Raw genomic sequence first — 26,141 nt, 5'->3', positions numbered from 1 at the left:
AAAAAAAAAAAAAAATCTCTTTTTCCTCATTTTTTTTTTTTAAGGTGGGGGGGGAGGCCACAAGTGTTGGCAGCTCCCAAATTCCTCGGTGCCGAGCTGCCCCGAGAAGGCCCGCGGGCCCGGCGGGGAGCGCCTGCAACATCCAAATAAAGCCATGCGGGCTCGGTCGCTAGGAAATACAAATAAAATGCGCGCGCGGCCGCAGCCTCGGGCGAGCCCCGGAGCCGGGCGCGAGCAGGGCCTGGCGGAGCGCGGGGCTGCTTTTGGGGGGTGAAGCACCTGAAGGCGACTGTAAAGGCAGGTGCCGGGCTCTGGGGTTTCACGGGAAGCAGCCGGCGCCCCGAGTCCCGCGGCAGGAACGCGCCCGCAGCCACGCAATGGGATCGCGGTAGCTCGTGTCCCAAGTCCTGAGCGGAGCGCAGAGGGGCAGACAACTGCGGGCAGGACATGGGCCAGGCCTGCACGTGCCCATGCGGGATGCGCCGCACTCGCAGCACGGGGACGGTGGGAATAAGCCGCACACGAGGCAGGTTTTGGACAGGGAGGAGACCACGGATGCTGGAGCCCGTGCCCCACGCAACGGTGACGGGTCTCCCGCAAACACGACGCACGCGGCCAGACTCGTGTGCTCAACAGTTTATGCTGGGTCCAACGGCACCTGCGTCCTCCTGCAGGACGCCTAAAGCCCAGGTTCTCCAAACGCCCAAACTCCCCAAGCCAAACAGCCCTAAAGCCATCCAGCGCAGCCCTTATCCGTGCTCCATGCGCGACCCTTCCGTCCCCGGGAAAAATAAAAAGTTAACTCAACACGCTGATACCCGGATCAATAAATCACGCGGCCAAGTAGCAGTTCAAAAGTTCAAAGACATGAGGGCCAGTTCGCTACGTCTTAGCACTCAACCAATAATAACTTGACTCCATCACTCCTCATAGTATAGACAATTTCATAGCATCATTTTCATTAGCCTGTCTCACTGAAAATTGCTAGCTATTTATGTATACGCTAAAATAAATTAGCCATTTCATCGAGCACTGTGATTCTTATAAAATACATTAACACAATACTCAATTTTCCAGTTGGAGTAAATAAATAAATCAATAAATCCAATACTGAGCAATTCTTTTCTTTGTATTTTTTTTTACTGTGGAGCTTTAGCTCTCAGCTTAAGTGTTTTTATTGGGTTTATTTGTTTCAATAAAAATTGAAATGGGCCAGTGATCTTAGCAGTAGGATCTGGCCAAAAAAAAAATATTAATAATAACAAAATTAAGAAAGTAGACTGTGCAGTATAGCCAGCTGGTAATTTATAATTTTGGGTCAAAATTCAGCATCATTGCAGTTTTTCTATAGCTGGCCAATACTGAGGGTTTGTGGAAGCGAGTGGAAAAGCCTCGGAGCGCCGCTGCCGGCAAACCCAGCGAGGAGGAGAGCAGCCTGCAGACCACCGGGAAGGAATAAAACACATCCCGTGCAACCTGGATTGGCTTCGAATCCAGCCTCAGCACTGGAAAAAAACTAACCCAACTGCATTAAATAAAACCTAGCACTTCGGTCCATAACGTGAGGTTTAACGCGAGACCTTCGGAAAGGGCGCCTGCGAGCGGCGCGGTGGCAAGCCAAGGGGACTTATTGTTCATATTCACTCTTTAACCTAATCAGAGGAAAAGTAAATACCAGGTCTCAATTTTAATGACTGACTATAAATAAAAGCTTTTACCCAAAATGCACGGTTTGCAAAGATAACCATTTTAAGTATGATGTCACTGGTGACCTCCTGAACTACATGGCACATGTCAGACAGACGTCTGTTTCTTAAATTGCTGCAATAAATTAGTAGCCACAGAATCGGCTCTGTCAAGGAAACGCCAAGCCTTCCTCTTCGGAGGAAAGTTTAGTGCCTGGGGGTTGCTTTTTGGGTGGAAAAGTTGGGATTCCTGCCCATCATGGGGATGGCAGCAGGGCCAGAGGCCCTGGGGTAGCCACCACAGGTAGGTGTCCCTATAGGGATTACCAGTAATACTGCAGACTGACATAACCAGCCTTCTTAGCAGAAAACACCAGATTGGAGCCATTTGCCCCCACACTTCGGGGCACTGGGCTCAAAAACCAGCCATGGAGAGACACCCGTGGGAGGGCCGCAGCGAAGGGGAAGAGAAACCACCAGATTTGAATAGCGAGGAGACACGCGCCGCTTTGGGAGGCAGGAAAACGAGCAGACGAGGACCAGGAGAGATGTCAACCGCGACCGCCCGGCCAGCGCACCAGGTTTGGGGTAGGATATCAATTTTTTTGTGCACTACAGAGCCATGGCGCAGCCCTGGTCCAGCTTGGAGGCAGGAGAGCTTCGGAGACCTGCAGCAGTGCAGACACAGCCAGAGTAACATGCCGCACTCTGGTGTGAGCTCCTGTCCCTTCTTCTCCATCCTCAAGCCAAAATATCCCAAGGAACGTCCGGAGGTTCCTGGGCAAATGAGTTTTAAACACCATTTCTCATGAAACATCAACTGTTTGCTCGTATCTTGGTATCGGTATCTTGGAATTGGTAAAAAGCTTTATAGAAAAAAAAAAAAAGAAAGAAAGAAAGAAAACCCAACATGCCATAAAACTAGGTAGCAACCCCTGTACAGGAGGGAGTAATTTATAGCTAAGGCTTCCCACATCTGACTAATGGGTCCGTGCCCTTCAGGAAACAAAGGCGTATCGCCTTTTCCTCCTTTCAGAGGCTTTTTAAAGAAAAAACATCCCTCTCGCCCCGTTGCTGCAGCTGAATTGCTCCCTGTGAGCTTCGGGACCTCTGGTTTCCAAAAACCGCCTGTTCCCGTTGGGAAGCGCGGGCGCATCCCAGGCCGCTGATCCCAACTGGGCTCTGCGGGTGCCACCAGGGCCCTCCACATTCTTCATGGGTAGAGCTCTGGAGGAGCTTGAGCTTATGATAAGCAACGGCTTACTTAGCAGTTACATATTACTGCTCATGATAATGCAATATTTCATTTGGGTGATTTAAAAGTCCCTCTTGACCAACTTACAGTGAGACACCAAACGCTTCATCAATCACAACCATTTTTATTCACAATCCAGCGCAAAAACTACAGGGAGAGTTGAATTTTCAGTAACTCATTGGGGACGGCATTGCTACTAGCACTGAAAATCCCCCTATCTCACCAATTTTTATGTTAGATTCAAATATATTTTCTTTCTAAGCAGCATTCCATTTTCCTGCATCTCTCTGCCGCGTTTCTTATCGTGGCAGGGTGAAAGAGTATCCAATTTAATATCTGTTTTGCAGGACAGGAGATTTTTTCATATCTTATGCACTAAGGAAAGCTGCAGGGGATGGCTTAGCAAGCTGAGCATCACATTTTAAATACCTAGACTCCCTGGAACCACAGATCCCATCAGGTCGACTGAGCCCTTCATGTTTCTGGGGTAGATAAATTAAGTGTCATGCTGTTTACTTTGTCGGGATCCTGGCGAGGAGACCTCTGAAGTTAAGGCCCTGCCTTGTTTTGCATGGAGTTTGGGGTTAAAGTCTCAGGGTTAAGGCATTGCACACTGTGCTACCCTGATCTCACTAACGCTAATGACAGATTTTACCATTTCTGTTGAGGAAAAAAAAAAAAAAAAGACATTTCCAGGGATGTCCTCCTAACATTTCCTTCAATGTTCTTGGATGACCAAAGGAATTACTCAACGGCTTATCTGCCTCAGTTTCACTCTTTAAGGAAAAAATGCATATACAGTCCTCTAGACCTTTAATTGCTGAGTTATACTAAAGACTCTGAGATCTAGAGAGCACAGAAAAGAGGCACTAATCACATTTTCTTCCTAGAAAAAGGTCTGCCTTGGGGTTTGCTCTTGCAACAGGCAACACGACAGAACGCGCTTCCCGCCGAGGGTACCCGAAATAACCATTAACGTTCCCAAAACGCTGCACGTTATAGCCCTGCACCAACGGTGCGGTCTGGCTGCACGGCCAGGAGCTTTCCCCGGGTGGTCTCTGCTTTCATGACATCCACGTCCTCCTCTCCAACCAGCCCAAATCCCATGGGAGCTGCTCTGCGTCCAGTGCTGCCCTCGAAAAAGTGGCAAGAAACACGAGAAAGCCCTTCCACTTGGTTTACATGTCGTGGCAGTTGATTTTAATGCTTTTTCATGTTTTTTGGCTAACTGGCGGATGTGATCTCAAAACATATTTGGAAAATATCCCGTGTTCAGCCAGAGATATCCCAAACTGCAAACACTCTTATTTGTTGACTCTGCTCAGGGCCTGCCTGCACCCCTAGCACTTGGTGGATCCATCTTTCCCTTCACAGCAACTGATCAGAAACCCTTAGAATGGGAAATAGCAAAATTCCCTGTCAAACCATTGCAAACCAGAAGCCAAATCCAAGCTGTGGCTCCTCCGCACATGGATAAGTGGTTCCCAAGTGGGAAACAAACTGGACAAGGTGGATTTTCGATGCAAGTCAAGCCCCACTCCTCTCTCTCCAGCAGCTCTGAGCACTAAAAGGTGGAGCAGGATGGAATTGGTTTCGGTTTAAAGCCACAAATGCAATCGCAGGGACAGGACACTTAACGGGAAATGTATTTTCACGTAAACTTTTATGCGCCCATCCCTTGCAACCGGACATCAGGGAAGATGTTAATAAACACCAGAGTGAGAAAAAACAGTAAAAAAAAAAAAAAAGAAAAAAAAAAGGAAAATCCAACCACAAACCATCTCTTCCAAGATCGCAGAAACATTCTGCAGCTCTGTGCTGTGGGGAGCCAGGCATTCTCAAATGGACACTTGCATCTCCAGTATCAGCTCGCACCAGTAAGAGCACCCGTACGACCACGCCAAGCGCCGCTGAAATAACATTCATCTGCATCCCAACAGTCAGCCCATGAGGAGGAAAAGTACCTTCAAAATCCTCACTTATGGGGCTTCTATTGGTATATATTTACACACAGAGCTCAAATAATTTAATGCCATGCCTCACTAATCATGTGAGTGCACAATTTTTGCAGGGCCAAACGGTTTTCCTGCCTTTAGATTGTGCATCTACTGCTTCTGGCTTGGAAAAAGTATCTCAGGAACTTGCCGGCCCTTTTAAAGGTGGTATCTATCCATCTATGCCATCTACAATCAAGTGTGATTAATCGTAGGCTCACTAGGAGAGATTAACCTACTCTATAAGGAGTCAAAAAGTACTCGTGACGACAGCAGATCACAGCATATGGCCAATTGGACACCTTCGTTCCACTTCAAAGCGAAATTAAGTAATACACTCTGGGGTATATTCTCCTCTTGTTACACTCGCAAATCCCCATTAATGCTAATGATTTCACAAAGTGCAAGAAAAAACGCCACAAATATATAAAACAAAGCCAGGTTGGCCAAGAATACGCAAAGAGAGAGGCAAGGCATCCAAAGAGCTTTAAGGAAACACAGCTTCTTTCTTTCATCCTTTCTTTTCTTAAAAGCAAACGGTGTGCTGCACTGCAAAAGTATATAATTTGCCAGCAAATTATAAATGTAGAAATACTACAATTCATGAAAAATAGTGACATGGAGACCAGAAATTCAAGGCCAGTGCAAGTTCCTCATCTTTACAGGAGATCAGAAAACTGGCTCCTACAGTAAAAAAGAACATTAATTCCAATTTTTTCTAAGAAAACCATTTCCTACCAACTTTGAAGATGAGAATGCCCACATCCATCCCACTGGATTGTTTTGGCTCGGCTCCCTCATCCCTCCTCAGCTGGGTGGCTCCATGTTAGTCTAAACATTAGGTCCATGGCGTCCTCTCCTTGTTGACCTTCTAAATGGTGTTTCCAACTTGACACGCTCTGCAAACTCTTGCCCAAATTTTGATATTCAGGCACAGAAGGACACACGGCAGGCTGGTTTGCAATGGCAGTGAGCAACGCTTGTTCTGGTGGAGCACATGGCCCTCATGGCCACCAACGGCTGTGTGCTTCTATGAAGTTAGACATGTCCCAGAAAACTGCGCCCAGGAGGACACTTGTTATGGAACAAGAGTCCTCTTTCCTAGCGGCTGTTATTCCAAGCCACAGGACATTTTCCAGCACGGTTATTAGCACCACCTCAGGAAGGGCTGCTCAAGATGAATCTTGTCTTTGAGCAAGTGAGAAAAATTCACAAGGGAAAAATCAGATTTGGAAACTAAATGTTTTGTAATCTCTTGCCATGCAATTTGGTGCTTGGGCAAGTTTCCAACCCTTTCAATTGCAAAAACCAGGCAAATTCACTGAATTCTACCATGGCTTGGTGTATGAAGCCCAGAGCATGATATGATACCACACACATGTAGAGAGCGGGAGTGACGCATTCAAGCACTGTGGTAGAGGAGACAGAAAACAAAACACACAGCACAAAATGGAGCCAAAATAACCACTCCTGCTACAATAAATTTGTCATCTCCTGTTCCCGCACTGAATCCGCAATATCTTTCCTGCCAAGCAGCAGCACCTGGGCTGTCTGATATTATGGTGTGCATCAGGAGAGGCCTCTGCCTGGATTGTGGGCGCGGAAAGAGCATGAGAAACGGGCCGGAGAAAACTGGCGAAGAGCAGCGGCGACGGGCGCGCGTGCTCAGATATGGCCCGGCTACTGCACTGCCCTTATCAGCACGCTCAAGTTCAAGGTCAGCCTCGATGCACTCCCTGAAAGCCGACACGGCCTCCCCTCCGCAACCTAAATCCGGCCTCCCAATTATTGCTCCTCGTTTTGTTTATGGTTGCGGAGCCCCGGGACAAACAAAAAAGGAGCCCCCTTGTGCTAGAGAGGGCACAAAGGCGCTTAATTAGCCCCTCCACAAGTCGTTCCCTTGAGCGTCTTTTAAACAAGATATTTTCAAATATAAATAAATTCAAATTTCAGAATTCCAGAAATCGGGTTCCTGAAATGTGTTTCCGTAAACAACTAAATCAATGTTGCCTTTCTAAATTTCAGATCCACGCCAAACATTCGCAGTGTTTTTCTTTTTTTCTTTTTTTCTTAAAAAGAATCATATTATAAAATCTTGGCCTTCTGTGAATCAACAGGAATCTTGCCATTAATGTAAGCCAGGATTTGAACCCAAATTTCCTCTTTATTACTTGGAAGTTGGGAAATGACAGATTCTCTATTGTTTCTCTCCTCCAACTGCAGAGTTTACACACAGTGTATATAAATGTACAGGAATAGTCACAAACTGGAAAAACAAATTTAAGGAGTTTTAGCTCAACGCTGCATGAATTGCCTATGGCATGTGGAGCCACACTACGGTATGGGGAGTTCAGCAGGATGACAAGAGCAACACATGCCGAGATAAGAGGAACGCTAAAGTGTTATGGCAGTGAATACAGAAAAACCTGAAGATACATTTTGGAAGGAAAATAAAACCTCAAGCTTTTCCCCCGTTCCTTGGAGGCATCTGGCCCCATCCCCTACCAGAGATGCTGGCTTGCTCGTCCCTCTGGTCCAACCCACCCAACCAGCCCTGTAGGTTATTCTTACCTGGTGAAGCATCAACTAAATTCAGAAGGTGAGAGGAAAATGTTGCACATGAGCCAAGAGCAGAAAGTCAACAGAGTTTCCATTGAGGCAGCCAAAATTACAGCCTGCTGCTTTACATACTCCTCACTCAAGACGGAGTTTCCCCAGGTCCCACCTAAATAAGCAGTTTTGTAGCACGCACCTCCCTATGATACGCAGAAATCTCAGCTTGACATTAGTACTAAACAATATTCATTAAGAGCATAACACTAAAGTGCAACATGTAAGTAAATCAAACCCTCAGTGCTCTATTTTACAAATTTCATGGGCCACTGGGGATAATTAAAAGGGTAATTATATAAAGTTGGTGCAGTTTTGAGATTCAAATGACATTTTCTGCTTTAAAGCACTTGAAAATCTGGTATTTTCCTATTGAGATGCTCTTCTGTACTTTTATGGTCAAGCAGCATAAACAAACAACTGCTTTTTAAGAGGTTCCAGCCTCTTTCTCTCTCCAGACCCTGCTTTTTTGATGAACGCCATTCACCACTTATTGCTCAAAGTCCTAAACAGAGATGGAGAAAAACGTGGCCTTTGAGAAAAAAACAAAACAACAAAATAAGGCAAAAATCACTGATCACTATAAAACCATCATGAGCCTCCAAGCTGGCTTAAGCTGCCGCAGCGCCCTGGCTGTTTGCTGCGCTGGAGAGCTGCTTGGTTTGTCACTGTGCTTAACCGCTGCTCTAAAGCTAGCAAAGTACATTACTGGTAGTAACAGCTCATGAAAAATACAGCGAAGAAACTGCTAGTGGCAGAAGCATTTAACTTTCTTGTTAGCAGCCTCCCCCATGTGGCACTTTAGCACCAGCGAGTTGTTTATTATGTTCGGTGCCAGGCAAAACTGATTAAATGGGGCTCTTAAGAATCAAAGCGTTATAAATTCATGGAAATACAGCAAGCAATAAATTCCATGGAATTAAAAGCTTACTAGTGCTATTAGCATTTCAGGGTGTTTGCATTGTTAATACTGATGGGCAAAAATGATGTTCCTATAAGACAAGGCAAACCAACAGAACATATGCATTAGCCGTTGCATTTTAATACCGTGCCATTGTTACTTGTAAATTTTCCCCCTCTCCAAAACTAAAATGCTCATTAATGTTTTAAAGAAAAATCCAAGCAAAGCAGTGGTCTGCAGACTAACAATTTGCATGCCCATTAAAAGCATTATATACAAAACATATCGCCTTTGCTGCTCCGTGGAAGCGCAGCTGCTGGGGACCCAAGCATAGACGTGTCCTGGTTTTTGGGAGCAGGGAGCAGGACATGGCAGGGATGCTACTGCCTGACACAGCATGGATGCCTAGCACCAGCAGCACAAAACTCAGCAATTTAATAAGCAAACTCAGTGCATAGTAATTCTTCTGACCAAAAAGAAAGGGCAATCTAGTCTGAACCGGTGGCCAGTAAATCTGCCAGTAGCCCTCCACGGAGACGTTTTTACTCCGGGTCTCTCTATCATCATTCCACGGAAATGACTCTGATGGCAGGTGACTAACTTCTATATCATTACAGCTGAGCTCTGCACATAACATTAAAGCAAAACGGGCACGAGTCCTTCCCTTGCGCCTATGTGTTTGTAGGGAGCTGCTAACTCTGTAAATGGGGCTCCTTCCGAGCGGAAACGAGGCGGGGAAGCCTTCCTGGGGACACAGTTGGGCAGGAGAAAGATGGCACATACTTTGCAAAAACTGCCCTGCCACAAAGAGACACGAACACCGAGGTGGGCAACGGATCCCGAATCCCGGCTCATGCTCCGGAGAGAGGCGGACATGCACTGCAAAACTCGCTCCCAGACGCAGGGGAGATGATGATTTGTTTGCCCCTCGCAAAGCAAAACAGAAGGTTTAGGCTGCTTTTTGCTGCATGCATGTCCTGGCAGTCACACATCTCCATCAGGAGAGAAACAGTCCGGTTTTCTAGCAACTACTTGGTCCTTTTCATGTGAAAGTTGGAAATCACACAGCCACGGAGCTGCTAGGGCTCAAGCTTCCGCATAAAAAACTGGATGCACGTGGGGAGCAAAGGCTTTTTCTTAATGTCTAAACAGTTCCAAGTTCAAACCCATTAAAGTCCAGGTCACACTGCGATCATGTCACTATTAATGCATCCAGTTACATGCAGAGGGAAACCCAATATAAAACTATGATAAACTCCCCCAGAGATGCACTCAGGTCTTATCGAGATGATGCCACAGATCGCTCTTCACGGGCAGCAACCAGATGGATGTCAATGCCAAAGGAGAAAATCCAGGAAAAGTCTCTACTCGCTCATTTGCAAGTATAATAATATATAAAAATATATAGGCTCCTGCAGGGAGCTGCGGGAAGGTCCTGCAAGGGATGTAAAGATGCACGGAAAACCTTCAAGCAGAGCAAAGCTCATAGATGCAGTTGAGAGTGTAAATACCCATGGAGATGCTGGCACTCAAGGGACAGTGATTCAGGCAGGTTGTGTGAACGGCTGCATGTCTCAAAAGACACACAAAAACCCAAGGGCCACCTTTCTGAATATCAGGGTTATGTTGCTCCAAGCCCTTGCTGAGAAAAGACAACAGCAGAAAATGGAAGAAAGGGATTGCAAAATGTCCGAGTAAATGCATGGGACAAACAACTCTTCCCAATGGCCCACAAAGAGTCAATGCTCAACAAAACAATAAGAAATGAATAGCAGTTGAGCATATTCCCAAGCAACAAGTCCATCAGAGGTCCAGAGTGGACAACCCTACGCTCATACCTCTAGCACCTCGACCTACCAACTGCATGAGACGAGGTCGGTTGTGACAGAGGAGACCCCATGGCACCCACAGCACTTCCCAACCAAAGGACTTTTGCCAAAGACATCTCCGAGGTTCTGCAGCTTTTCCAGGCTTTCAAATAGAGCAGTTGGGTTGAGGTTGGAGAAAAGGGCAAAGGGGCTTTCCTGGACTGTGCAATCATATCAAGTACGTGGAGAAAAGTACAGTTGTTCTGATGCTTCAAGCTGCATTAGGCACAACACCGTACAGAGCAGTAAACCTCCAGCTGGCCTGCACTTCGCTGTATCCCACACAAACAACACACGTTTTTAGAGATTTAGCTAGCACACGTGGCGTTTGCACCATGCACAGGTGAGATCTGCACTATCCTTTATGTAATTCTCAGAAACTCATGGTAGGGTTAATAAACTCTGCAAAACATTGTGAACATTCTCAAGGAATCAAGTTTTTTTTTTTTTTACTGAATAATTTAAAAATTAAAATTCAAATGATCTTAAAAATATCACCTCATGTACTCAATGTCATTAAAGATAAATCTTACATAACAACATCCTGCATCTTTAAACTATTTTTTTTCAGGTATCCAACTTTCTAGAGAAGAAAGACAAGCCAGATTCTCCTTTTAACTACATGAATATAAATCCAGATCATTCTTCCAATTCCTAAAATATTTTGCCTAATTAGTGTTTCTTTTTTCTCCCAAACATGCATTTTTCTGCTGTGAAATCAAAGGTAGAGCAGAATTGTTTTAAAGATAATGGGGAGCAAATAACAAGTTTGGAACCTTGCAGCCTTATGCTGGCAATTTGTCTCATATAATTGACTCAGCAGACATGCTTACAATTTCTTACAACTTTTACAAGACCTCCTGTGGGCTCATTTTAGCGTTCTCCCAAATGGAGCTCTGAGGGCTTTGAATGTTCTTAGCAAGCAGCACCAAAAGTAATCACGTAGCCCTCCTCCAAGCGAGAGAAAACAAACCAAAAGAGCAAACTATTTCTCTCTGGATATAGGATCTCAAAGAGGAATAAAGATGCAAAAGAATTTGCAGTGTTTCAGAAAATCTTTCTTTTTTTTTTTTTTTTTGTGAGGTTTTCCAAAAATAACATTTTTAACAATGTTCAAGTTGCGTTCGGTAAAGCTTCTAAAAACAAAATTTTCCCAATGAAAATTATCTTGTCCAATTATGGGAATAAAATTTAAGTGAAGAGTAGTGGCAGCCCTAAAGCAAACACAAAGAGTAAAAGTAACCGCAAGGCATTTTAGCTGGAAATAACTTCTGGAGTGAAAAAGGGGTTAAAAATCTCCCTCTCCCCCCAAAAAAGGAAATTGTCTCATTGCTCATATTATTGATTTACGCTGCTGCTAGCTTTTAAAAGTCGCACTTTCTATTTCTAAGATGTTCACAAACAATTACTAATGTCATTCCCTCTATCCCAGCATTGCATTGGTGGAAGTTGGCAGGAAATGCTGTGCCCTTACACAGACGTTTCCTTCCATCGGCCCTTAACGTGTCGGAGGATTAAACGAAACACTTGCATTACAAATATAATATAGATAAGCACAGGGACGCGGCTATTAAAAATACTGCCAAGGGAATGAGAGGAGAAGCAAGTAGATATTACTCAAAGGGTGTCAATTTATCTCTTGTTTAAAAAAACAGAGGGAAATAATTCTACTATTTTAAAACAAAATAAAAAGGGATCATCATATTTCAACAGAAATGCATTCTGAAATGCCATGTTATAAACTACTGATATTAATGGTTTGCAGTGGAAATGACGTCAGAGTCGTAGCTACAAGCGTCCAAATGTTTGTGCTACCCTACTAAAAAAATAAACAGTGAGCTCAGAGTCAGAAATGACCCTTTTGCAATTAAGCACTATTACGCAAAACACCCTGGAAAGTATAGGGGCAGCAGAGGTGGGAGAGTCCCAAATTAAAATTCACAGATTGCACCGGGAGAAACACTTAGCAATTAAACATCTTGGAGGTGGCGTCTGAAGTTCCTGCCATTAGCAGAAGTGAAAAACACTTTCATATGTTGCAATGAGAAATATGGGCAGGCAATCGGGGCCAAAAATTTACTTTTTTTTTTTTTTTTTTTTTTTTAATATTAATGCTTTGGCTTTTGTACGCGTTACCAAGCAGAAAGGGTGGCCTCCTGTACTGCCCACTGACATCACTGGTCTTGTAACACTGCCGCTGTAAAATATCGTTGCTGTAGGAGAGAACTTGGGCATGCCGGAAGATAAACTTCCAGAGTGGTAGAAGGCAACACGCAATGACCTAAGAGATGACCAAATAAAATATGAAATATGCAACAGGAATCTATTTCTGGCGTCGTTTTCTCACTTGGCTGGATTTGTGAATGCAGAACTGGGCACCATCTTTGCAGGAGCGATTTTCCAAAGGCGGCTTTCGAGCCTGCAAGAGGCTCTCACCCTCGCCACCAGAAACGCGGTATTAAGGGACAAGGGTGCCAGGCACTAAGGCCCATTTGCACGAGCAAGAGGCCGTCACGGTTGTGCCCGTTGTGTGGCACTTTTTGACAGACACTCAGGCAAACGTTGGCACCGTTCTCTAACCCAGGGAAATCATTTGCTTGCTTCAGAAGGAAACCTTGGGCTCCAGACTGATGCAGAGCAAATACCATTCCTAGCCATGCGGTTTGTAATTCCTTCCCCACGTGAGCTATAGGGAAACACAGCATGTCCTGATGGAGTCATCCTGCGGGATAACCACAGGAAGCAGGCTGGGAATTGCACAGGGTGTCATAAGCGCTGCCTACCCTGCCCCTTGGGATACCCATGCTTAGGTCAAAGTAGACACGTCCAAGCCAACAGTGTCATCCCCTTCTGTTGCCCCAGGTAGAGAACCATTTCTAGCCTCTTTGCAGTATGGTGTTTCCAAGTTGATTTTTCTGCAGTCTGGGGCTGATGCTGTGGTAGAGGCCAAACAGGCTCCCACTACCCGAAAGCAGCTTCCCCAAACAGCTCCGGCTGCCTTTCAAAGGGGATGATGGTCCTCTGAACAGCTCCAGTAATACAAATCAGCACTTGAGTTTTACTGAAGATTCTATCAAGCATCTACCTAACATAAATGGAAGAAACACAGTAGGATTGTGCAAAATAAAGACCAAACCTTGCTCACCTTAGCAGCTTCATGAAGACCAGAAGGATTTGGTCCACAAGCATCGGATAAGAGGATCAAAACCTGCTACTGACTGTCTTACAGCTGAGAAATGCATTTTTCCACCAACCCACTTGAAGATTTATAATACATTAAGGAACATTAAGAAGAAGAAGAAGAAGCAAAAAAGCTAAATGGGCCAAAAGCAAACAAAAGAAACATGTTCTCTTGAGATTGCTAATGCTGGCAGACAATAGCGCAGAGAGAACTCCTCTGACAGATCTTTGAAGTCTTCAATGCAGTATGCTAGTGGTCCATGCTAATGAGATCTGCTCAAATACTTTCTAAATTATTCCAAAATGTCTTAATCTATTTCCCAAATCTTCTTGACCCATCTGCCTTAGAAAAACCACGGCTTCACCCATCTCTAGGCTAAAACTTTGCATTAAAGCAGGTATGAACTTTAAACAAGTTGTGTTGTCAAAAGACCACAATTATTATTTCATTTTCAGTTTGCTCCAAAACAGGTAGGTAATATTGTAATTTCTATTTTTAAAGATTAGAGAAAGACTCTGCACCTCACATCACCTATCTAATGGAAAGGTCTTAGCAAGTAGTAAATACCCACTTTCTTGGACAATCAGAAAGTAAATAAATGCAGTTTTTGATGGGGACTGACTCCAGACACTCGAGCTAACACCACACCACGAAGCAAGCAGCCGACATCCCATCACAATACAACAGACGTGCCCTGAATCCCCGTCTCCTGCTCAGGGGATGCAAGAACTGATGCTAAGTGTTTCTAGCACGTCAAACCAGAAGCACCACATACTGCATCTTCTGAGACTTCTGGCCTTTTTTTTTTTTTTCTCTGTAATACTGCTTTAAGACCCCTGGGTCAAAAAGAGGAAAAATCAAGGTATCAAAGCAAGTAGAGAAAAAATCACCTTAAAAACCTCCTGAGTCATGAATAGAGCAACCCAGAGATGCAGGAAGGGGGAGATGCATGTGGAGACCAATGAGGAAGCAGCACAGTGACATATTTGACATGGTTTAGAGCTATAACTCTTCCTGAGAAAACAAAGTGGTGTGGCTGTAGAAGAAAAATGATTTTTTTTTTTTGCCTCAGAACCACTTTTTTTCTACATAAACAAACTGAGCAACACATTCTTATATTGCAGTTTTGGGAAAAAAAAAATCCTTCTGACCTTTCTCCTTGGCTTGCATGGAAGGAGAAGAGAAGGAGAAAAGAGAATAAAAAAAGTTCAAGCTCAGACCATGCTCAGACCTACAGGTTCATCTGCTGACCATCTTACTTGTTTTTCAGTTGCAGTAGGCAGGTACTGTTTTGGTTTCAATATTCAATCAACATTTAATTCTGGCAAGCACTAAGATCTGAAATTTTAAACTCAGTGTAACTTTGCTAAATCCTTTTGTGTTGATTTTTTTTTTTCCCTGTGAGGGTTTTCTCAAGTATTCTATCTTTGCTATCTCAAAAGTCTGCATGTGCCTTTTGTTATCAATAATGTACAACTTTAGCAGCATGTTTTGTGTTTTTCAATTTTCCAGCACGCGAGCTATCCCTGATTTACAACGCTCACTGAACACGTTTGATTATTGAAAATGCACTTAAACAAATGACTGCTCCTGGAAAACTAACACTATTGTCCATAATTTCAGTAAAAATACACTTTACAATACTACTCCCCAAATCAGACATTGCAATTCAAATTCCTACTTTGAGCAAAACTGGCATATAATTAGGCATTATGCCTACCAGTGCTAAATAAAGGAGAATGTAAACAGCTTAATTCTGAGGGTTTAACCACCAGAGCCCCTTGCAGTATCTGCTCAGTTATCTGTATCACCGACGAGTTCTTTGGAGCTTACAGAAAAAAAAAAAAAAGAAAAAAAAGAAGCAACAGCCAGAACACGGAGCATAAAAACCTATTTCGTGAGTGCTGCGGCCGCCGGGGCCGCCCCGCCAGGAGCACGGAGACCTGCTCTGTGGCCATGCTGAGCGCCTTGCCCGCTAACTCAGAAGATGGGATTTCACCTGAAATTAAGCTATCAAGCAATTGAGCTCAAACTCAATCAACCAGGCCCTTAACCTTCCCTGTTTCGGTGGCACTGCTCTAATTAGGACTCTGTCACTGTTTCCATTACTATCTCCTCTTCTCCTGGTTTATTATCTCGGCCGTTTCAATTCTTGCCAAGTCGAAATTCGACATCCAGTTTCTTAGACCACGTATCATTCATTACTTTTTTTATTTTATCAAATACATTTTGGAAGGTTGGGAGCTGATCGTGAAGCAAATCACTTTCTGAAGAGAGGAGCACCACTCACTGCAGCAGAAGCAAGGAGGACCCATAACTTCTCACAGTCCTAACGTTAAAGCCTGCATGGAACAACTTTATTCTTCATTAACCTGTGAATTTTGTTGTGCCATTCAGAAACACATGCTGAAACTCGTGTACCACATGTCTATCTAGGACCTAATCCATGGGAAATTTCCTAAGGGCAGTGGCATCTTCTCTGCTCCTCAATGTCTTCCCACCGAGACCGGTTGCTTTCCAGAAAACAGAGGTTATCTAAACCCTATTGAACAACCCTGTCTAGGGGTCCTGGATGGGGCTTAGTGACCTACAACATCTAGGCAGCTGGTCCAAATGATCTAATGGTCCTTGCCAGGGACACAGGCAAGCCAGCTTGTTCGGCTTGTCCGCTGTTGAGCTATGCACACTAGTGGGTTTGCTCTACCACAAAACTGAAGCTATTTTTACTATTCACAAACTTGAAACTATAATATTCCTTATTTCCATGAGTTATAAGCATCATGTCCCCCCACTGATCCACAGCTCCATGAGTATCTCATAAATGTTGAGGTAGTCTGATGCATCTGGGACTTAAAGATTTCTCCTTATTCCACAAAAACAAAAAAGACAAAAGGAGAAACAACACTACACAGCATCTTCTTAAGCAGCAAACCCTCCCAAGCAGGACCTGCCCCAGCTTCAATACCCAAACTGCATCTACTACTTCTTGGCTCCACCATAAGAAAATAGCAATACTCAGATGTTGGAGAGAAGCACGTATCACCCTGCTGACATAAACCATGAGCATGGCCAAGGACTGCAATAGTCACTTGAACTTCATGAATTGTGTGATCCCTATGTAGATATTTCCGGCAACAAAGAACTGAAAAAAAAATCATCATTATATCTATTTTAATTTAAAACTGAAGAGAACGTGGACATTTCCCTCCCCTCCCTTAGGAGCACATTTTAACACAATTACAAACAAAAATCGCTCCCCTTTCCTCAAGATGCATGCAGTCACTCTGTAAAATCTGAAGTTGGAAATGAAATCACCATTTTCTATTCAAACGAGGTCAAGGGAACAGTGCTAACGAGCACTGACATCACGGCGAGCAGCAGCCACTGCCGAGCGCTTACATCAGTGGTGCTTGTTGCTATGGTGCTTAACCGACTATTAATTTCTGAAAGAAGGTGATTATAAAGCAGCCAGATGAACCTCAGTCAGATGACACCCTTCAGCACCAACCACCCCTACTCGAGAGCTGCTTTTCTGAATCACCACTTTTGTGATGCTAATGCCCCTTTGCCTGCTAGCAACTTTGGGCCCGTTGGAGGTAAGGAGTTGGCTGGGAAGGACGGGACCAATCCATCTTTATAGAGTGTTGCTGCTTCTTCCCTTGCTGCTACATTTGGAAAGGACTAAGCATGCAATGGTGTGGTCTCCACTGTGATAATGGCCAACTTGGCTTCTTCTCCCTTGGGCTGCTCCTCAACCAGGAGGAGCCCGGTCCGGGTATCACCGCCGTGCGGGTGGTGACCGTGCAAGGTGGCATCTACGCCACGCCTGCAGGAGCGGAGGTGTGCAAGGCCGTGCAGGTATTTACCTTCCTCGGGTGCTCCCGTGAAGCGATCTTCAGTCACAGCCACCCAGAGAGGTCACTCTTCTTACCCTGCGGGGAGAGAGCAGGACACACGTGACTGCCGGGTCGAGGTTAGCAACGGCCGGGCCGCTTTCATGGGCACCGCGTCCGCGAGGACAAACAGAAATGAAGCGACACGCGCGGCCCTGATCGCGGCTGCCGAGGAGCGACCGGCCCGGCGAGTTCATAGAAGCCATCGAGTCACGGGACTGGTGCTTATCAGCACCAGCCCGCGCGGGGTCCGGGCCCTGGCAAGAGCTGCTCGGGCTCGGGGAAGGAAAAAGAGAGAAAAAAATAAAGAAAGAAAAACCATGGAGATGAGACATCTTTGTTCTCCAGCATAAACTTTCTTAATCTTGATGCCTATCAATCTATTTTCGGTTTGAATAATAGATGAGTTGAGCCCTTTGTTTCAGAGCTCCTGCTGTTGTCTGCCTGGGTTCGCCTTCTTTAAGGCGTTTTGAGGCCACTCGTAACCACCACTACTTGAGCCTAGGGATCTATGCTTTCTTCTTTTTCATCCCTTTCCACAGACACCCGGTCCTAGAAGAGATTTCACCACCAGCTGCATCTTTCGAGCCACATTCCCCAAGTTGTTTACTGTCTTGGGGTATCTTCTTGCTAAGAAGATGAGCCACAGTAGTGAATACAGCGACTCTTGGGGGGAAAATAATTAAAGTGCATCTTTACCAAAAGTAGGAGGGAGAAAACAGCACGTGTGGGTTTTTTTTTTTTTTTTTTTACCTTGTATATTACTGCATCTTGTGTACTCTCTCTTATGCAAAAGAGTATGTAATCTTCTAAGAAACATGACAATCTGCCACTTTCTGTTCATGTAATTGGGATCAACATATGGTACAAGAGAAAAGAAAAACATTTGTTTATTAATTTAGATCGAGTTACTAACTCGAACCACTAACAGCACTCGGAATTAATTCCACGTCAATTGACCAAATAGCTTAATAGAGTGAAATTATAACCCAATTTCACCGAAATGTTGATCTGCTGCTGCAGGGGGGGCAGAACAGTAATGCAAGGAAGACAGAAAGAAATATGCAATAGTTTGCTGACACAGATGACATCATATGAAACGGAAACTCGGGGACATGTCGAGGTGCAAGAGCGAGCGCCGTGAAACTCCATTTCGTAAAATTCACACAGCGATGCGAAGTTTTGGGGGTGTTTGTGAAACTCATCAACTGAGAAGTTACGCTATTTACATAAATAGCTGCAGCTTTTTTTTTTTTTTTTTTAATCTAAGTAGTAAAATATCAACCTCTGGGAAAAAATTCGACTCATCATTAAATTCTTTCTAAAAGAAAATGTATGCACCTGCCATTTCGTTTGGAAGGAAAAAGGTTTTCACCCTAAGAATGAGGCATTACCTCTCCACCATTGAAAGTACCAATTTTCAGCCATGAAAAAGGTCATCTTGAGATGAAATTAATGTTGTTTTCATCTGCTGCTAACTAGAATCAACATGACTATTATCATCTTTATTATTATCCTTATTGTTACTTTCTATGTATTTTGAGTGAACCTTTTTCACAATTCTCACAACGAAATCCTGGAGATTGGGGGCCGAAATGGGTCAGGGTTTGCTGCCTTGGCAGCCCCAGCAGCTTCTCCGGGGTTCCTGTGCAAGTCACTCCTGATCCTGCGTTGGAAAGGACATAACTGTACTCTGTCATCATAGGTCAGGTCTCACCTTCCTGCGCGTATGTAAAACAATACATCTTTTATGTAAAATGCATGACCTCTGCCATACGATGTGCTCTTAGATTAGCTGCAATAAAGGCTCCTCTCCTGCTTGGCTGCAGGGGTTATCTGGGGTTTGACACTTCAAAACTCTTCTCGTATTATATCTGTTTTATAAATTTTCTGTATATTTGGCAGGCAGATCTTTATTTTGGCAGTATTTTGCAAGCAGGCTTCACTTCTACCCAGAGTCTTCCTGATAGCAAGTGAACCATCTTAAAATGCACTTCTTAAGGAAACTTAAAATGTATGTGCATAAAATGTGCATAAAATAAACCTTTCAGAAGTGCCTAAAAACACAGGTAACACTTTTCTAAACACTCTTGTCACACATGAAATAAATATGTGACAAGGAAACCCAGGAACACTCGCCTGACATCGGCCCAAGGGAGGTAACCACGGTCCACTGAGTGCAAGACAAGATGTGGGCTCCAGAGGACTCCTCTGCTTCTCACAAGCTGGAGAGCCCGAGATCCGGGCTGCTTCCATTGCTGGTTATCTAAGTTATGTGCTACCTGATGTCCCCAAATTTGCTTAAAATGAGCAGCAGAGACAGCTGTTCACACCTGTGAAAAGTTCCTGTTAAGAGCCTAGAAGTTGAGTATCTCAACATGCAGAAACACAAATACAGACTTTCCCCCTCAAAATGTTTATATGGGCGAGTGAATTGATGTAGGCAACACACATTCCTTCCATCATGCTGTCTTTAAGATAAACACCAAGTACCATCAACACTGTAAGTGCGTGCGTGGAGCAAACAAAGAAAAAATCCCATCTGACCAAAGCAAGACACTTCACTAGACTCATATTTTCCCTCAAGGAGAGGAATCAAATAGAAAACCAAACCACACACAAAAATCCACTTTGTGAACAGTGGTGGCCCTACAGACTTGGGAGCCAAAGGGAAATTCTCCCGATCCAGTGCCGGGGATGGAGTCCCACCAGCAAAACTGGAGCTCTACACAGGGAAAAGGCCTCACGGAACTACTTGACCTGTTCAGATTTCACCAGACCTTGCCCAACATATTGGCTTTACTCCCCAGAAGCAAAATGGGAATTTGTTTACCCAGCAGCAAAACGGGAAAATGATTTTTTTGCATTTTGAAAGTCTTAGATGCAAAGACACTTCTGTTATCACCATGATTTTTGAAATGACAACTGCTAATAATGCAAAAAAGTTCATAATCTGACCCCAGGTCATGAGCTTTTTGGTTAATTCTGCTTTGCATGAGGTCCTAGCAACTCTCCTTGGTACCTCAGTACCAGATAAGAGGCTCTTCCCCATCCTCCCTGCTCTCGGGTCAGGCCATCGAACACTTAGATCCCACAACCCATCCTCAATTTAGTAGCCTCCTCCTTCACTACCGATTTGTATCAGGGAGGTAATTTCAGGAAAGCTAATTCTGAGCGATCACTGCAAAGCTAAATTTAAGCAATAACATAAAGAATACACAGAAATAGACACCGTTGCAGCAGAAAGTTTTACTGAGAAGAGCAGCATTTCTACTAATACCTCAGCAAGAATAGCCTCGTGGAGAGCCCAGAATAGACGAACAAAAGACCTTGATCCCACACAAACGGGCTGTGAGTAATTTTGTACAGGGAAGTAGAACATCGGTTGAACTGCTCCCCTGCTCAGAATTATTACATAATTTTTGACAGTGTCCCAGGCTCAAGAAGGCTACAGATTATTACTGGAAACCTAAACCAGCGAGGGAATCTCCAGTTCATTACTTAGAAAGCACTCTTTTTTGAAAAGCACTGCAAAATGTTGCTTCTGAAATTCAATGTCCATTTTTCTCCTATAAGGCCTAATTTCTTAGTTGAAATATATTTATTGAGCCTATTTGAAATACTTACTAACAGATTTCCTGAGGCTTTAAAATATCAGAACATGTAATCAAAATAAGCACTTTTGTGCAATATTCTTTTTCCCCAAATAAAGGAAACCATAACGACTGAATATAGCTATTTCTTTCCTTTTAAAACTCCTTAAGTTACACTCAACCAGACACAGGCTGAAATATGCCCTTCTATTGCCATTATTACTCTTTTGTTGTCCCATGAGGGGACAGACGCATTCAGTGATTTTACCAGCTGCAAATCAGTAAGCAAAGAAAAATTATTTGGTATTTTGCTAATCCTGAAAACACAGGGTGGACCACGACATGGTCCAGGCCGGTCTCTTCTACATGAGCCGTCTCGATCCAAATTACCTGCGTAAACACCCGCAAATCCTCAGGCAGACAGTCACTTTGCGGGGGCACTGAGGTAGCCTTTTCAATTCTTTTACATAAGGGCCATCCAGCAACCCAATAAAAATACATTAAAAATCTTTTTTTGGGGCTCATACCACCTCCTTGGAAGGCCAAACGCAGGCGAATGGTGAAGGTGCCCTGAGACAGGCGGTCTCAAATGCAAGACTGCAACCAAACGCATCCCCAAATGCATCCCCATTTGGATGCATGCAACCAAATGCAACCGTTTGATGCAGGCCAAGCGAGCGGGATGCGCACGCTCCCGGCGCAGGCAGGAGCAAAGCGGGCTCCGTGTCCACTCGCAGCCTGCTCGGAGCTTTCAATTTATTCCAAAGAGATATAAAACACAAGTGAACGACAGCGCGAGGACGCAGCCATGCACAGCAACCTTTCGTCCTCTCCAAAACCAAACCCCTGTAACCTTGGGAAAGGATCTCTTGATCCGAGCCAGCGCCACCAAGCTGATCACATGCCGTCCCTCCCTCCCTCCCCTTTCCCAAGCTCTGATAGGAAGCACGGACACGGTTAACAGGAGCGAGGAAGGGCTCGCTCGCCGTGCAGGGTTTGAGCGGCAGCTCGGGGCCCTGCATCTCTTCTCAGTGGACTGGCGCCCTGCCTCGCACGAGCCGAGCAGGACGTGTGACACGAGTCCCCAGTCGGAGCCGCCAGCGGGGACACGTCCACGCGGCCACCTCGTCCCGGGAAACCTCTCCTAGCCCTTCCGAACGTGCCTTCGCGCCGGCCCTTGCGCGCGCGGTGCCTGCGCTGCCGTCCCCCACGCTGCTCCCCGCGGCCAAGCAGCCGTGGGGTGCAGGGCTTGCACGCCTGCAGAGCCCCCCAAAAATAAACAATAGAAAAAGCAAAATGTTACTTTTCAAAGCTCAAGTAAATATTCATCCTGGTCTATTTTTCCAAGTGGCATCCCTAGGAAATGCTGCTGGTTCTCCTGCCTACTGCAAAGGCACCTTTCCTGCTGCTACTGCTCGGCTTCACCTGCTCCGCGTCGAGCCCCACGGCTGCAGCTTTAGGAAGAAAAAATAAAAAATATGGGATAAAAATCCTCCCACCCACCCAGTGGGCCCAAGGTATCACAGAGACGGGTGCTGCCGTGGCCGTCGCCCTCCCCTACCTCCCAGCAAAGTGCTACTCCTGGTCACGGCCACGGGAAAATATTTTCCAGGTATCCTTTAACAGCCCTGCAATATTGGTGCCTAAAAAGCGGTATTTGCTGTGTTACCTTTGAAGCTTTAACAAAAGCTTTGTTTTAGCATTTACCTCCGTGTGCAATAAGAGTTAATAATCAAATCCGTCCCAACCCCCACAGATGTTAAACAAAAAGATAAAAGAAATGCAAATAGCTATTGTCATGGAAAGTTAAAGTACCTGTCTGTATTTTTAAGTGAAAACTATTATCTCTATCAATCAAAATTTAAGAATACAATAGCACTAATCACACAAGGTGCTTTGACTGAGGTACTTTTCCTCATAAAAAAGTTTTTTTTTTTTTTTTAACTGGAGCATAAAAGTAATACACTCCCAATTAGCCACGGTATTTGTAATTTTGTTATTAAAAACCCCCGGCAGCCTCATTGTTAATAAAATGCCTCCGAGCCTGGAGGCTGATTTGCACCCGAGAAGACCAACGTCCCTGCGTATTTTAATCAGGTTGACGGGATTTTATGCAGATTCTCACGCTTCCCGACACGTGGGGGAACAGCACACTCTTCCGTCGGAGCCGAGTTACTCGAACCCAGGGAAACGGTTCCCGGGGAACCCAATCCCGCCGTTCCCGGCCTCGCTCCGCACCGGGCCACGCTGCTCCGGGCCGTTCCGTGCGGATCCCGCCAGCAGCATCCTCCATCGGTCCCCACACACGGCACCAGGACTCGGCCGGGACGTGCTGCCCCGAGCCAGCGCTAAAGTCATTTTTAAAACTCATTTGCCCCGCGGAAGCCGAGCGCGCGGCGCAGTCAATAAGGCGCGGGAGCCAGCGCCAGTAATTACATCTATATCAAAAGCATGAGCCAGGGATTAAACCACTCGCAGCAAATGGTTAAGCGGGGCCGGCGTTAGGCGAGCGGTGCTGCCAGGGCGCAGGGACGTCCCCCACGCCACGGAGCAGCAGGACTGTCCCCCCCCACTCCGGAATATCAGGTTTCCCCCTCTCCGTGCTGGGGCTCCGCATCATGGCTAACATCTCCAGCGCGCTATTAATATCAATGAAGGGACGACTCAATTTCCACGGCAGAAAAGCCGTCCTCCCGCGGCGCAGACATCCGAGCAAGGACCCTTACTGGGGAACAATAAAGCACGGAGTTTCTTTCACTCTTTCTTTCTCTCTTCCCTTCTCGTTTTGTTCCTCGCTGCCGCTCCGGCAGCCCCGCGTTGCGTTGGGGAGCTCTGTGTGAACAATGGCACCATTCTCCCCGGACAGGCACCAAAGGGGGTATTTGGTGCAAAGAAGAGTTACGCCGAGCTCCTTCCCCCGCCACGCTCTGCGCCCCCCCCGCCTATAACTGCTGCCCACTGCCATACGGAGCTTTAGAGCCCAAGGATATCCCAGAAACACCTGTGTTCTCCATCCGAATCCCGGCCTCAAACTCCGCGAGCGGAGCGGGCGGCTCGAGCGAGCGAATGCCCCGCTTTGCGCCTGGCTGGAAGGGAAGGGAAGGGGAAGGGGAAGCGCCCGGCGCTGCCCACCCTGCAAACTCACCCATGAAGGAGGAAGCAAAAGGCACGGGAGTGGCGCGGAAATTCCCAAGCAACTGCGGAAAGTTTGGAAAGGCTGGAGCACGCCGGAGCGAGCAGCCTCCCTGCGCGAGGAAGGGCTGAAGGTATGTGGTCTAAACACAACAAAAGCCACTGCCTTACTCTAGATTAAATATGCAGGAAGAGGCCCCTTTGCATAAACACAAACACTCAGCAAATGAGTAACTGGCTCAAATCAGACGCCTGCTGCGCCTTCTACCTGTCCTGCTCCCCGGCACGCCGCTCGGCTCGCCGACGGGGGTAGGGGCACCGCGCTCGCGTGCCGGCCTCGAGCGACGCGCGCTCGCCTGGCAGTAAATAACAACAGCCCGGTGCCAAGCGCGCTTCGCTCGGGGAGGCATTGCGCTGGCCAAAAAATAAAATAAAGATAAAACAAGCGCGCCGAGCACCGCCTGCAAGACGCGTTTTCCACCTCTACCGAGCTCGCAGTCTTCACGGGGATGCACAAGGACCGTGGGGATGTCGGGGTGCACGGCCCTGCCAAAGCCGCCGGCACCGTCCCCACGTTTTGTTCACTGCGTTAGAGACCTTCTGCACGCAAAGCTATTTCAGCTAATGAATCACTGGTTAATGCAAGCTTATTTACTAGTCTGTTTGGGCAAAAAGAGGAAATTTCTGTTTTTCCTGAAAAAAATAAAAAGGTTATTTCCAAAATATTTTTCCTCATAAAATGTCCCCTCCAAACTATATTTGCTTCCCAAAACAGCTAAATTAGAGGCCTTGATAACCACCAAGCACCTCTAAGCATTTATTATTATAATTAAATATACATAATTATACACCGTGATTTATTCTTGCTTCGAGAGAAATAAATTACGTTTCAGTCTCGCCTGCCCTTCCACCCCAGAAATGGAACCGAGAAGCAAAATTTGAAAGCAATTGGCATTTGCTAGTGCCCCTCTCTAACTTAAAGAGTCAAATCACATTGACCTCCTATTGTAAGCCCTAGCTCCATGTTGGTTTTGGTAATTTAATTATTTTTTAATAACTGGCAGTATTAAATGATTGCTATTGAAGCACAAATAAGATTATACTGCTCTGCAGACTCGAGCGTACGGATGCGAGCACCCAAATCTCTCATTCGGCACCCGCCGACGCCGGCTTGTGCCACGGGTCGTATCAAAGACACTGGGTGCAGCCGAGGGCTTTGGTGAGATTCAGACGTGCTGAGAGCAGCTACGTGCTCGTGCAGAGTGGAAGGAGTTTGCACTTTTCCTTGCATAAACCCTCGGCGTTAGAGAACACTAAAAAATTTGCCAGCACGAGCTAACCAGGCTACGAAACCCTCGAAACCCTCTCTCGCGTCCTGCGAGAAATTTTAGAGCCCCTATATCCTTCACTATTTTTGCACTGAAATGACCTTCCAAAGAAGGTGTTAGATAATACAGTGAACGTGGATGATAGTGATCTAACCTTGATGCAAATAAACCATAGAACAAAATTTAATCAGTATATCACTGGGTAAAAGCCTTTGTCCATCCCAATGGAGCTTCTAATGACTGTTTTGGCAGTTCTGGCTGCTTGTTATGCCTCCCTGCTCATATATATCTCATACTGGTTGAGCAAGCTAATGGAACTGCTGTTAGTGGAATCCAATATTAATACCCTGCATCGTGCTAAACTGGACGCAACTGAATATACTATACAATTATAGGTAGTATCTAATTCCATAGGTATTAGATATTGGGCTCAAAATAAATATTTTAAAAGAGAAAGTGAAATAAATACTGCATTTCAGGTAAGAGAGCTGCATGATCTTGACCTGCTGGTCTTCATGCTGTAGGACTGTGCTGCACTCAAACACGGAAGACACAGGACCCCGACAAAAACTGGCAGGCGAGCTTTAGATGCTGAGTGACACATACGGATGCAGGGAGTCAAAGATGTCATCTTCACGCAAGCTCCACTAGTTATAGGCTTGAGAGAAAATGAAACAAAATAAAGCAAAAAAAAAAGCCCA

The 26,141-nt window shown here is 45.4% G+C and overlaps 1 long non-coding RNA gene across 1 annotated transcript in view; it reads right to left on the bottom strand.

Annotated features, from left to right (window-relative positions):
- LOC112958603 overlaps positions 1-26,141 on the bottom strand; it is a 125,105-nt gene that overhangs the window by 5,172 nt on the left and 93,792 nt on the right. Inside the window, exon 2 of the long non-coding RNA XR_003251457.1 lies at positions 17,361-17,426. This is a non-coding gene — a long non-coding RNA (uncharacterized LOC112958603). The remainder of the gene's footprint in view (positions 1-17,360; positions 17,427-26,141) is intronic.

The sequence above is a fragment of the Nothoprocta perdicaria genome, unplaced genomic scaffold (genome assembly GCF_003342845.1).
Source record: "Nothoprocta perdicaria isolate Ctin4 unplaced genomic scaffold, notPer1 scaffold_9, whole genome shotgun sequence".
In the NCBI taxonomy this organism is placed as follows: domain Eukaryota; kingdom Metazoa; phylum Chordata; class Aves; order Tinamiformes; family Tinamidae; genus Nothoprocta; species Nothoprocta perdicaria.
Note: the sequence above shows the minus strand (reverse complement) of the source record. Positions and strands in the feature narration are given on the sequence as shown.